General features: G+C 47.0%; 1 long non-coding RNA gene across 1 annotated transcript; it reads left to right on the top strand.

Annotated features, from left to right (window-relative positions):
• On the top strand, positions 1–3,754 carry LOC122374086. Its single transcript, XR_006255155.1, has 2 exons — positions 1–127; positions 623–3,754. It is a non-coding gene; the product is annotated as an uncharacterized LOC122374086 (long non-coding RNA).
• The last annotated feature ends 6,868 nt before the right edge of the window (positions 3,755–10,622 follow it).

Raw genomic sequence — 10,622 nt, 5'->3', positions numbered from 1 at the left:
CTGGATGCTGATGACGACGCTGGAGATTTTCGCCATGCTGGGGGCATCATGACACTGGTCTCCCTCGGCACTACCAGCCCGTCTACAGCGCCGTCACCGGCATACTGGGCTTCATCGCCTGCGGCATGTGCGTCCGACGCCGAATCCGGAGGGATGGGAGTGGAGGGCTGGAGAGGTTGGGAGGGACCAGAACGGGAGGGGGTAGGAGAGGCTGGGATAGATCAGATGGGCTGAGGGATTGACGGAAGGGTAAAGAACAGGTCTGGTAAAGGGTGGCGAATCAGTGAACCAGAGGAAGCATAGAAGCGGGCTCTGAGATTGGACGGGGGGGGGGTAGGAATTTGATGCAATCATGTCATCAATAGGATAATTAAGAATTGATTCTGTACCTACTTGTGCATTTAGTGGTGAGGCGACTTTTCTAATGTAAAGCTGCAATGTCTTACGTGGACATGATTCATTCAACAGGCTGCTAAATGCATTGTTAGCTGTTTGTTGCTAGCTACGTAATGTGTATGACTATTTTACGTATATACTCGAGTCACTCTTGATTTTGGTGGCTCCCCGCGTGTCCCGTCGTAAGATTTGAACCCGGGACCGTGACCTTGGGCTCCTGTTACAGCTACATCTACATGCTGCTGGTGGTGGTCAGCTACTACCAGTACCTCAAGGACACGCAGGACGGGTACTACCCGCCCACAGAGATGAGCAAGCACTAACGCGGCGTCGGCATGGCAACAGGACGGACAGTGACGTTGGCATGGCAACCGGTGGCGTCGTCACCATAACAACCGAGAAAGCGTCATGGAGACGAGTTGGAGTTGGTATGGCAACGAACGACTTCGGCGGCAAGAGGAGAGGATTTGAGATGCGAAAGGAAAGGTCTAAAGAAGTGCTAACGAAGGAAAGAAAGGCTGATAAGAAAGCAGAGATTTCCGCTGGGTTAAAGTTGACAAGCGTTTGGCAGTTTTGTCGGTTTGAGAACTAAGCGCTTTGGAGCAAGCAACGTTTTGCTACTGTTATTTTGAAGTTGGGTGCAGTTATTGACATTAATGATTCAAAAGTTGCCTTAGAATCGTTCGTGAAACGGAATTTCACAAATGCTGAAATGTTATCCATTCAATAGTGCCTTTCTATAGACTTTACACTTAACTGCATATTTGTTAACTGTGCGCACAATTTGTGTCTTTTCTACAAGGCCCATGCGAGCAAATTCGCCAACACCGTTTGTAGGTGTGCCCACAGTATTAGTCTTCCTGAAGAGAAAAAGCTGGACTTACAAATTGACTCCTTTGCAGGGCTGCATGCTTCGAGCCACCGTGCCAGTTACCGCGTCTGTGACTGGTCGCTTCCGAACTTTTTGGGCAGCTCGGCTTGGCTAGTTGGGAAAAATAATGCCTATTGGTTCATGACATTACTATTCGCTACCCTAGCGGCCGGTCTTCCGTGGTTTTTGGATATTCAAAGTGGTGCTATAGGAAAAAGAGCGCATTGGGTGGGGCTTTTTGTTCTCTGCCGCACTGCCAAGGCATGTGGGTGCCGCTGTTCGTGTTATCTAACACCAAGGCTAATCATTTGAGGCTTTATGGGTGGGGTTAACATCCTGTAACTTGTGGGTTTGGTGCCTTCAACTCTTATGTTTGTCGGTTTCTAGGGCTGAATTAAAATCACGAAACTCGAGTCTCTAGTCATAAATGTGGGCTGTTTTTCGTGAAAACATTTCGATCTTCTAAAGGTGGTGTGAGCTCCCCTAACGTAATAACGGGTTTGTTTTGATGGCGCTGGTATTTTGATTACGTCACTGTTAATCTCACTTAGGTTTACAAAGAAGCTTGTGCACTTAACTGTCACGCTAGTATAAAACGGAATCTCCCTTTGCTATGCCTTCTTTACACTTAAATGGTTTAAAAGTATTTACATTATTTTGTGCTGTTGTTTAATCCCAAGCACACTCTAAGTATAAAAACGAATCTCTGCTATCTCAACCATATATTTATGTTCACATTTACCATCATGTACATTTTGTGTGTATCTTTTCTTGTGACTTGGATGTTGATCTGGGTAGTTTTAAGTTGGGAACGCCTTCGGGCTTACCTCTGCCTACTTTGCTCGTCTAATGCAGTTCTTTGTGTGTAACGCGCGCGGCTAATATTGTGTAACACCTCTCAGTTGGCCCTTATTTACAAGAAATTTTTCTCAGACTGGTACCAACTAGGATGGTTAATCGTTTTGATAGCCGCGACAAGAGTAATCAGTTGAACTCCAAGTAAAGCCTGTCTTGGCGGCGGCTCTCTAATTGTCGTTATTCTTCTACAAAGACGGGAGAAGCGTTGCACTTATGAAGCGATTTCCTGTTAGCATCACAAATTTCTGTCGAAAAAATGTCCGGCGTAGTGTTACTCCGACCCTGATTGTTAGCTTCTGAGCTGGTGTGTGTTTGTTGTAGTGCGTTTTTGTGTGTTAGGTAACTAGCTAGTCGTGTTGCTGTCAGTAGTGAAAGCTAATACACCGATGCCGCGTCGGTCACAGGATACTTACCCACCTCTACGGCGGTCGGCACAGCTACTTACCCACCTCTATAAAGAGCAGCAGCTTTCTGGACGCCCCTAGCTGAGTAGTCAGTTATTTACCCAGCACTTCAGCAGTACTCCAGCCGCGGCGGTACTGGCCTCGTTCACAGAATTTGTACGGACGCTTACAAGTCGAACTGTTCAGTTAACACCCAGAGCAGCTTTTTAACAATCTTTGTCTAAATTCTGACATTTTTTGGCACGCAACGTTATACCGGAGTAACTTTTATCGGTTTCATCCGTCTTGACGGCAGTTTGTTAGCGCTAATTGTTGGAACAGATTGTCCAGTTATCTGTCACATTCAGCGTCTTCCATCTGCAATTTATCCATATACTGTCCGTGTCAGATTGGCCTATCGGATCTATTCGTGGGATATGGCATTGTCTTCTACGCGACATTGTGCCTTTCGTGCGCGCTATCCTGTATCGATTGTTGTGCCAATATCTATCCACGGTGTCAATGTTGCTCTCTGTACCATGCATTGTAGTTGCGTTTTCGGCGTGTCTACTCTAAACTGTTAACATGTCCTAGAATCTAGACCAGCTTAGGCCTTACAGCGTGTTGTCCTTTAGAAAGGTTGCTTCCACTTTTTTTAGGAATCTGTAAGCTTGCACATGCTGCTATGTAGGCGCTTTGCTGGTCGTCTTTGGGCACTTGTCCGGTGTTTTCGTGCGCCTTCGTCGGTAAGATGTCCCGTGCCTTTGCTGCTACTGATCCGTCGTGCTCTTATACCGTGACGTACAACTGAAAACAGCCGTCTTTCTGAACGTAAAAGGCCTTCCATTATATCGACACTGTTATATAATCACCATCTGTTACAGTGTTTGGGGCACCTCTTGTGCAAATGACTGTTAACCCGATATTAACTAAGCGACACCGCCCGGTACATACGGATCGCCGTGTCACATCGAAACCGTATTTTAATTTACCGCGGATATTTGAGAAAGTAAGTGCGCATTTCAAACGGATTTTGTGTTGCCTTCAATGGTCTGCAGCGCGCATTTACTTGTTCACGTATCTGCGGTAAATATCCCGCTGTTACGGTTCCACCTTACATCTCCGACTGTTTGGCTTCAAAGACTGGAATCCGTGGTAGATATTCTACGGTAGTTTTGTGGTAGATAACTGTTGGTAACCTGTGCATGCTGCTTATTTTTATAGAATAAACATCGCTAATACCAAACAGTCGTTTGATGCTGCCCAGTTTTCAGAGGTGTTGGAACGTACAGATGGCTCCCTAAAGCATTTTGCGTGAAGAGTAAATGCGCAATCCTTGCTAAAACTGGTGTCATCATTGTTAACCCTCTAATGCCCACACATAGTTCCACGGTTCCTAAAATTAGCACCTTGTAACATATGATTCATTTTGGGTCCCTTGTTCGAAATCTGGAGTCAAATATTTTTTCGCAGTTCAAATTTCGGAAATAAATTTTGTATCAAATATGATACATTGGGCATTCCACTTGGTAATTTTTAGTGGTATCAGACCACACAGAAGGAAGTGAAGACATAGATGAGAAAATATATATCATTAAAAATTTCAGTGATAAAAGTGGCAGTTAAAATGTGTAAAATGCCAACAAGACATCCTTTACTATGCACTTTTTATCAGAACATTTTCTTAATATTTCATTGGCATCCTTCTTGTATCGAAATGTCCTTTCAGTCGGTGCTTAGGGAACAACGCTAATCATAGGCATCTATTTACGAGTGCCTTCTATTCCTTCAATTTCCACGATACAGTGCGTTGCACTTGTGCAATTTTTCATAATTCAGACATGTGGGCCGTGCTTCTCAAACGTAGATGCGTTATGCATACTTGATATAGAAATGATGACATTACAGTTGGCTCGCGGTAATTGGTTGAAGTGAAGCAGTTCTGATGCAAAATGCTGGACAGCCTGCCGACGGACCGGGATCAATGCCAAAGACGATGTTGGTTTATCTTCATGATAGCCGGACAATCTCGGGTGACTGAAACTCTCAACCTGTGAATCGTCAGTTAGTACTTTGACTGGTCGTGCGGTCCTGATGTCATCGGCGTCAGTATAACAGCCGCGCACTGACCAGTGCAATAACCGTAATACGAGTCAGACAACACAGGTACAGGTAACTGTGCACCGATCGGCAGGAACTTGCACAATATTCATTGACCTCATATGGAGGTGAGCATACGCATTACGTAATGTCGCAACTTTTATTCTATGGTCAGTACAAAAGTAGTATCCATGTTAATTTAGTACCTATAAATCCTTTTTGTTCAGTGGCACTCAGCTACCACAGTTGGCGGTATATGTCAATATATGACAACAAATGACATACCTGGCAGTGAAAATGCTTGCCAGGTGTCAGGCACCTGCTGGAACTTGGCAGAAGTGCATGGTTGCCTACTTCTTAGATAGGAAATCAAAGGAACCACGCCGGGACGCCCTTCGGTCCGGAGTCTGTCTTGTCATCGTCAAACAGTTGCAAAACCATATTCCTATGAGCGTTAGAAAAGTCGAGATGTATGAGGCATGCAAGGCCACTCATAGAAAGCTAGATGTTGGAAGATTGACAAGGATGAGAGGCGGCATAAGCGTACCAATATCGTTATGACATTTTAAGTCTGGAGCGAAATAGAGTTATCTGGCGCAAGAGGTGCGAACTTCACAAATTTATGCATCTTGTATCATCGTCGTTTGCAATGACTCACAGGCCATTGCAATGCTTATCACCTGAGAAAACTATGGTATTGGCACACCGTATGTTGCAGCGGCGAAAATTTCATAGAAAATATTGGAGTGCTATGCCCACTGTATCATATCTAGTATCCCCAAAAATAGGGGGTCCATATCTTTGACCCTGAAAAAGTTGCGATGTTTTGCAACATACTATGATATATGTTGAACATTTGTCTCACAGTATGCCAAGTTTCTTTCCAAATAACTAATTTTTTATTTTCTAAATGCTTAAATTTACACTTGCATCTCAAATTGATTTTCGGCAAAGGACAAACTGACCCTCTTCAAAATCACCTGGTGGGAAACTGAGAAATCATTACTTAAAAATTTTGCCACCAGGTGGTTGCCAAGACGTACCACTTCTGATACAGCAGGGTTTTCAACAATTTTCACCTCTATGATTAGCAGGCGAATTTTCTGCAAATTGACTTACAGATATGATACCGGGGGCACTAGAGGGTTAATTTGACGGTGTGCTGGGCGTTATAGCCCAAATGCATGTTTTGCACTGTTTCAACACATTGGTGCACATCTCATGTCCAAGGACAACCCGCCACAAACTGGAGCGAAGCAGACACGGAGGAATGTGTGGCAATCCTTACGGTGGGGAGGGGAGGGGAGGGGAGGGTGCCATTGGCGGTCGTCATATCGCTTGCTGCCTGTGCGGTACCGGGAACGGTTGGCCGAACATTAGTAGCGCGAGGGCAGCCAACTGGCGCGGGGCTGACAGACGCGTGGAAAGGGAGCCGACAGATCTGGCAGGCGGTCGGTGGCCCGGCGCCCCGCTGGGGCCTTTGGATTTCCGTGCCCTGCTGGGGGGGGGGGAGAAGGGGGGTGAACACCTCCTCTCCTCTTCTAACTCGGCCCCTGGGCCACGTAGCGACACGCCGTAGGCTGCGTTCGAAAGAACGTCAAAAATAATGTAGCTATGACTTCATTCACTTCTTAGGTCAGGACAGCAAAGTAAAGATGAAATTTCTCTAATTTTGAGATCAAACTTCGACTAGTCTAATTTTACTTCGACTATTCTAATAATGGGTTAAGGTGTGCCTTATGCGGTAGCGTGCTTGTCACCCCCTCCCCCCGCGCCCTGCTAGGGGGTTGAAACTGCCCCCTCCATGTGGTTTTTCGCGAATGTCTTCTGCGCCGCCGTTTTTTGGCACACTTTATCATACATCGATTCTACACATATGGTGAAAATTTCAGACCAAGGTCATTCAAGGTCAGGTCACTAGGTCACTTCAAGTGAGCTTACCTCATAACAAGTTTCAATGTCTGTCATAGCTACAGCGAGTGACCGATTGCTTTGAAACTTTCAGCGATTGATAAGAGCAATAGCATGTACTATGTACAATATGCATGTCTCAGAAGTTTGATATCGGTGACCTCAGGTTAGGTAAATTTTTGCGACCTCCCATTACCTTCGGGAAAGTGAGGTAAGACGGGCACCTTAACTTTGGAGCCATTTTTCCAGGGCGTATTTTAACATGTTAACTGGGTCGGCAATTGCCGACCCAGTCACGGAGAATGCCGACCCAGTGACAGCCGTTTGCCGACCCAGCTGCCGCCCCCTCTAGGATGCAGCACGCACATGCAGGCTAGGTGCCGTCATTCCTAGTGATGCTGCTGCCCTCCGAAATGATAATGCCGCCTCTTAAAGAGAAGCAGCCGTCTATAGAAAGTGATGATCCCGCAACTCAATGTGACAGTGCCGCCCCTAAATCTGTTAGTAGCCCCACTCAATGTAATAGTGCCGCCCTTCTAAGCATCTGTGGAGCCCCTCAATGTGATGATACCGCCCCTCAAGAAGATGATGCCGCCCCTTTCAGTATCGGTGGCGCCCCTCAACGTGATGGTGCCGCCCTCAAAGTGCCGGTGGCGCCCCTAAATGTGATGGTGCTGCCCGCAAACGAGTCGGTGGCGCCCCTCAAAATGATGCTGCCGCCACTTAAAGTGCTGGCGCCGCCCCTTAAAAGTGTTAGTGACGCCCTTCGAAGTGTCGGAGGAACCCACCAATATAATGGTGCCGCCCCTCTAGGTATCCACATAGCCCCTCATTGTGATGGAGCCGCCCCTCAAGCAGCTGATGCCGCCCCTCAAGAAGATGATGCCGCCCCTGAATGTGATGGTGCTGCCCGCCAACGAGTCGGTGGCGCCCCTCAAAATGATGCTGCTGCCCCTTAAAGTGTTAGTGCCGCCCCTTATAGCGTCAGTGACGCTCTTCGAAGTGTCAGAGGAACCCACCAATATAATGGTGCCGCCCCTCTAGGTATCCACATAGCCCCTCATTGTGATGCAGCTGCCCCTCAAGCAGATGATGCCGCCCCTCAGGAAGATGACGCCGCCCCTTTCAGTATCGGTGGCGCCCCTCAATGTGATGGTGCCTCCCTCAAAGTGCCAGCGGCGCCCCTAAATGTGATGGTGCCTCCTGTCAACGAGTCGGCGGCGCCCCTCAAAATGATGCTGCCACCCCTAAAAGTGCTGGTGCCGCCCCTTACAGTGTCAGTGGCGCCCTTCAAAGTTTTGGAGGAACTCATCAATACAATGTTGCCGCCCCCTAACTTTCTGTAGCGCCCCTCCATATACATAATGGTGCCGCTTCTCAAACCATCCGTGGCGCCCCTCAAAGTGATGGTGCCGCCCCTTACAGTGTCGGTGGTTTCTCCTCAAAAGTCAAGGTGCCGCCTCTCAAAGAAATGCTGGTGTCCCTCAAAGTGTCGGAGGCGCTCCTCAATGTCATGTTGCCACCCCTCAAACCTTCCGTAACGCCTCTCCACGTCATGATGCCGCCCCCCCCCCCCCCTCAATGTGCTCACGGCGCCCTTAAATGTGATAGTAACGCCGGTCAAAGTGCTCCTGGCAGTGTCGGTGGCGCCCCTTATAGTGTCGGTGGCGCCCCGAACAGTATCGGTGGTGCCCCTCAAAGTGATGATGTCATCCTCAAACAAACGGTGGCGCCCTTTGAAGTATCGGAGACCCTAAATAGCATACCTATTGCCGCCCATTAACGGTCTGTAGCGCCCCTCCATATGATGGAGCCGCGCCGCCCCTAAAAGTATCCGCGGCGGTCCTTTAAAGGGACTATCCCACCTTTAACATGGGGTTTGAGTTGAGATAGCCAAGTTTGCGGCGAGGTTCAGAAACCACTATCTATCTAGGTTGCAACCCCCGCGGCCTCTTGGTGTTGAAGAAATTCGTTCCCTTCATTTGAAAATGGGCCTTGTACAAGGCCCTATCTTCAACATGGAGCGACCGTTAGTGTGACGTCACGTCGTCACCTCGTTTAGAAATTCTGATTTAAATGGGTTTGTTCGTTGAAAAATCGCTTACAACTTGGTCTGAACTTTGCTGTGGTGCCTACAGAGTAAAAAGAATCAGCTTTATGACAGTAATGTGGCCTGGGGAAGGAGGTAATTTTGGGCTGTGACGTCACATATTTGAAAGTTTTTGTTTGGAATATGGGAAGCCTAAGATGTTTAATGAAAAATAAATACCAGAACCGTGTTCCTGGTCATCCAATCTATAAAGTCGGGCACAATTTAACTGGTTTTAACAACATTTTAGAAGGTGGGATAGTCCCTTTAAGTTACAGTGCCGCCCCTTACAATGTGGGTGGCGTCCTCAAAATAAAAGTGATGTTGCCCCCCCCCCCCGAGTAATGTTGGCGTCTCTTCTTTAAGTATCGGAGGCGCTCCTCATTGTCATTTTGCCCCACATCACTGCTCACATGGCGCCCTTCAATGTAATGGTGCCACCCGTCAACGCTCAAAGAGATAATTGCGCTCCTCACAGTGTCGGTGGTGCCCCTCAAAGTGGTTTAAGTGCCCTAAAAAAGTTGGTAGCGCGCCTCAAAATGATGCTGTCGTCCCTTAGCATATCTGCAGCGCCCCCAAAATGATAGTGCTTTCCCTTAACCGGCGCCGGGCTGAGGTGGATGTTTGAAGTTTGAACCCCCCTCCCGACCCCTATAACTTGGCTACTGGGCCACGTAGCGACACGCGGTAAGCGGTATTCGAAAGGGTGTCAAAAACTACTTGGGTTAGTTGGTTAGCCGTACTTTGGTTAGGTCAAGTCAAATGTCAAATATCAGGTGACCAGAGGTCATCAAAGGTGAAATGTGGGTGAAATGTTGTCTGTTTCAACATTTATTGACAAACTGGCGCATAACTCGGGGAAGAATAGAACTACAGCACCGCGAAAAAGCGCATTCGATAGCTCTTCAACGTTCCTATGAAGTCCTCAGACTTGACCTAACATCAACGGCTTAACCTCCAGAGCACAACTTGTTTAACCCGTGCCGGGCCGGGGAGGGTTGGAGTGGACAATGGACCCCCCTCCGCCCCTCTACTGAGCTCTCTACTGAGCTGTTATGAAGAACCTTTTTACTGTAATAATTATTGACTCACGAAAGTCATGACATTGTTTTTTCAGTACTGTGCTCCTGTCGTTGAGATGCGTCGAATGAACTATAATTTGACATTCAAATGTCATTTGGGAAATTTGAGCTCAGGTCCAGTTCATGACCTGACTGGTAAAGGTCATGTTGCATATCAGTCGATTTGTATCGTCAAATTGAAATCAACTAAGGTGTTTTCATCGCTCAGGCATGTCGCATGTCTTATCAGAAGTTATTGAAAAAACTGCTGGAGGCCTTCCATGACCTGACATGACCTCAAGGACATAGCGAGGGGTCGTGGGTGGCAATTTTCCGATTAAGTGTGTCATTTTTATTGTTTTCTGATGTTTAAATTCGTTACTGACATTTGTCAACCTATAAAAACAGGCACATGCCCTGATTTTCTCCCATTTCCTTATACCTAATGGAAGGGTCGCAAAATTGTCCTTATCTTTGGTCAAAGACATCGCGATTTCGAGGCTTACATTTTATATATACAGTTACACACTGTTTTTCTTATCAATCGCTGAAGTTATAAAGGGATCGTTCAGTCGGTGTATCTATGAAGAGCATTTGCCTGTTCCGTAGCTCAGTTGGTAGAGCACCGGACTCCCCGCATTGTCTTCGCTTGCGTTTTGTCCGCCGGTCGAGCCGGAGAGAAAGTTACCGAGTGAAGGCCATTCAAATTTCAAAAACTCAATGAAAATGTCACTGGGGTCACGAAAATGTTTGAGTAGGTAGGTATAACATTCATTAACTTGGGGGGGGGGGGGATGAACGTATCGTTGCAATACGCTGTTCATTACGCGAGTAACTAATAAATAAAAAATGTATGAGTTCATCCTTACTCCACCCGCTCTCCCTCTCCATAAAAAGAGAGTTAATTGTGTTGCATTTTATTTATATGCAGAAAAATAGAGGCGTCAAAGGAT

Source organism: Amphibalanus amphitrite, unplaced genomic scaffold, assembly GCF_019059575.1.
Source record: "Amphibalanus amphitrite isolate SeventyFive unplaced genomic scaffold, NRLGWU_Aamphi_draft 001601F_arrow, whole genome shotgun sequence".
Lineage (NCBI taxonomy): Eukaryota > Metazoa > Arthropoda > Thecostraca > Balanomorpha > Balanidae > Amphibalanus > Amphibalanus amphitrite.
This window is presented reverse-complemented; position numbering and strand designations above follow the sequence as displayed.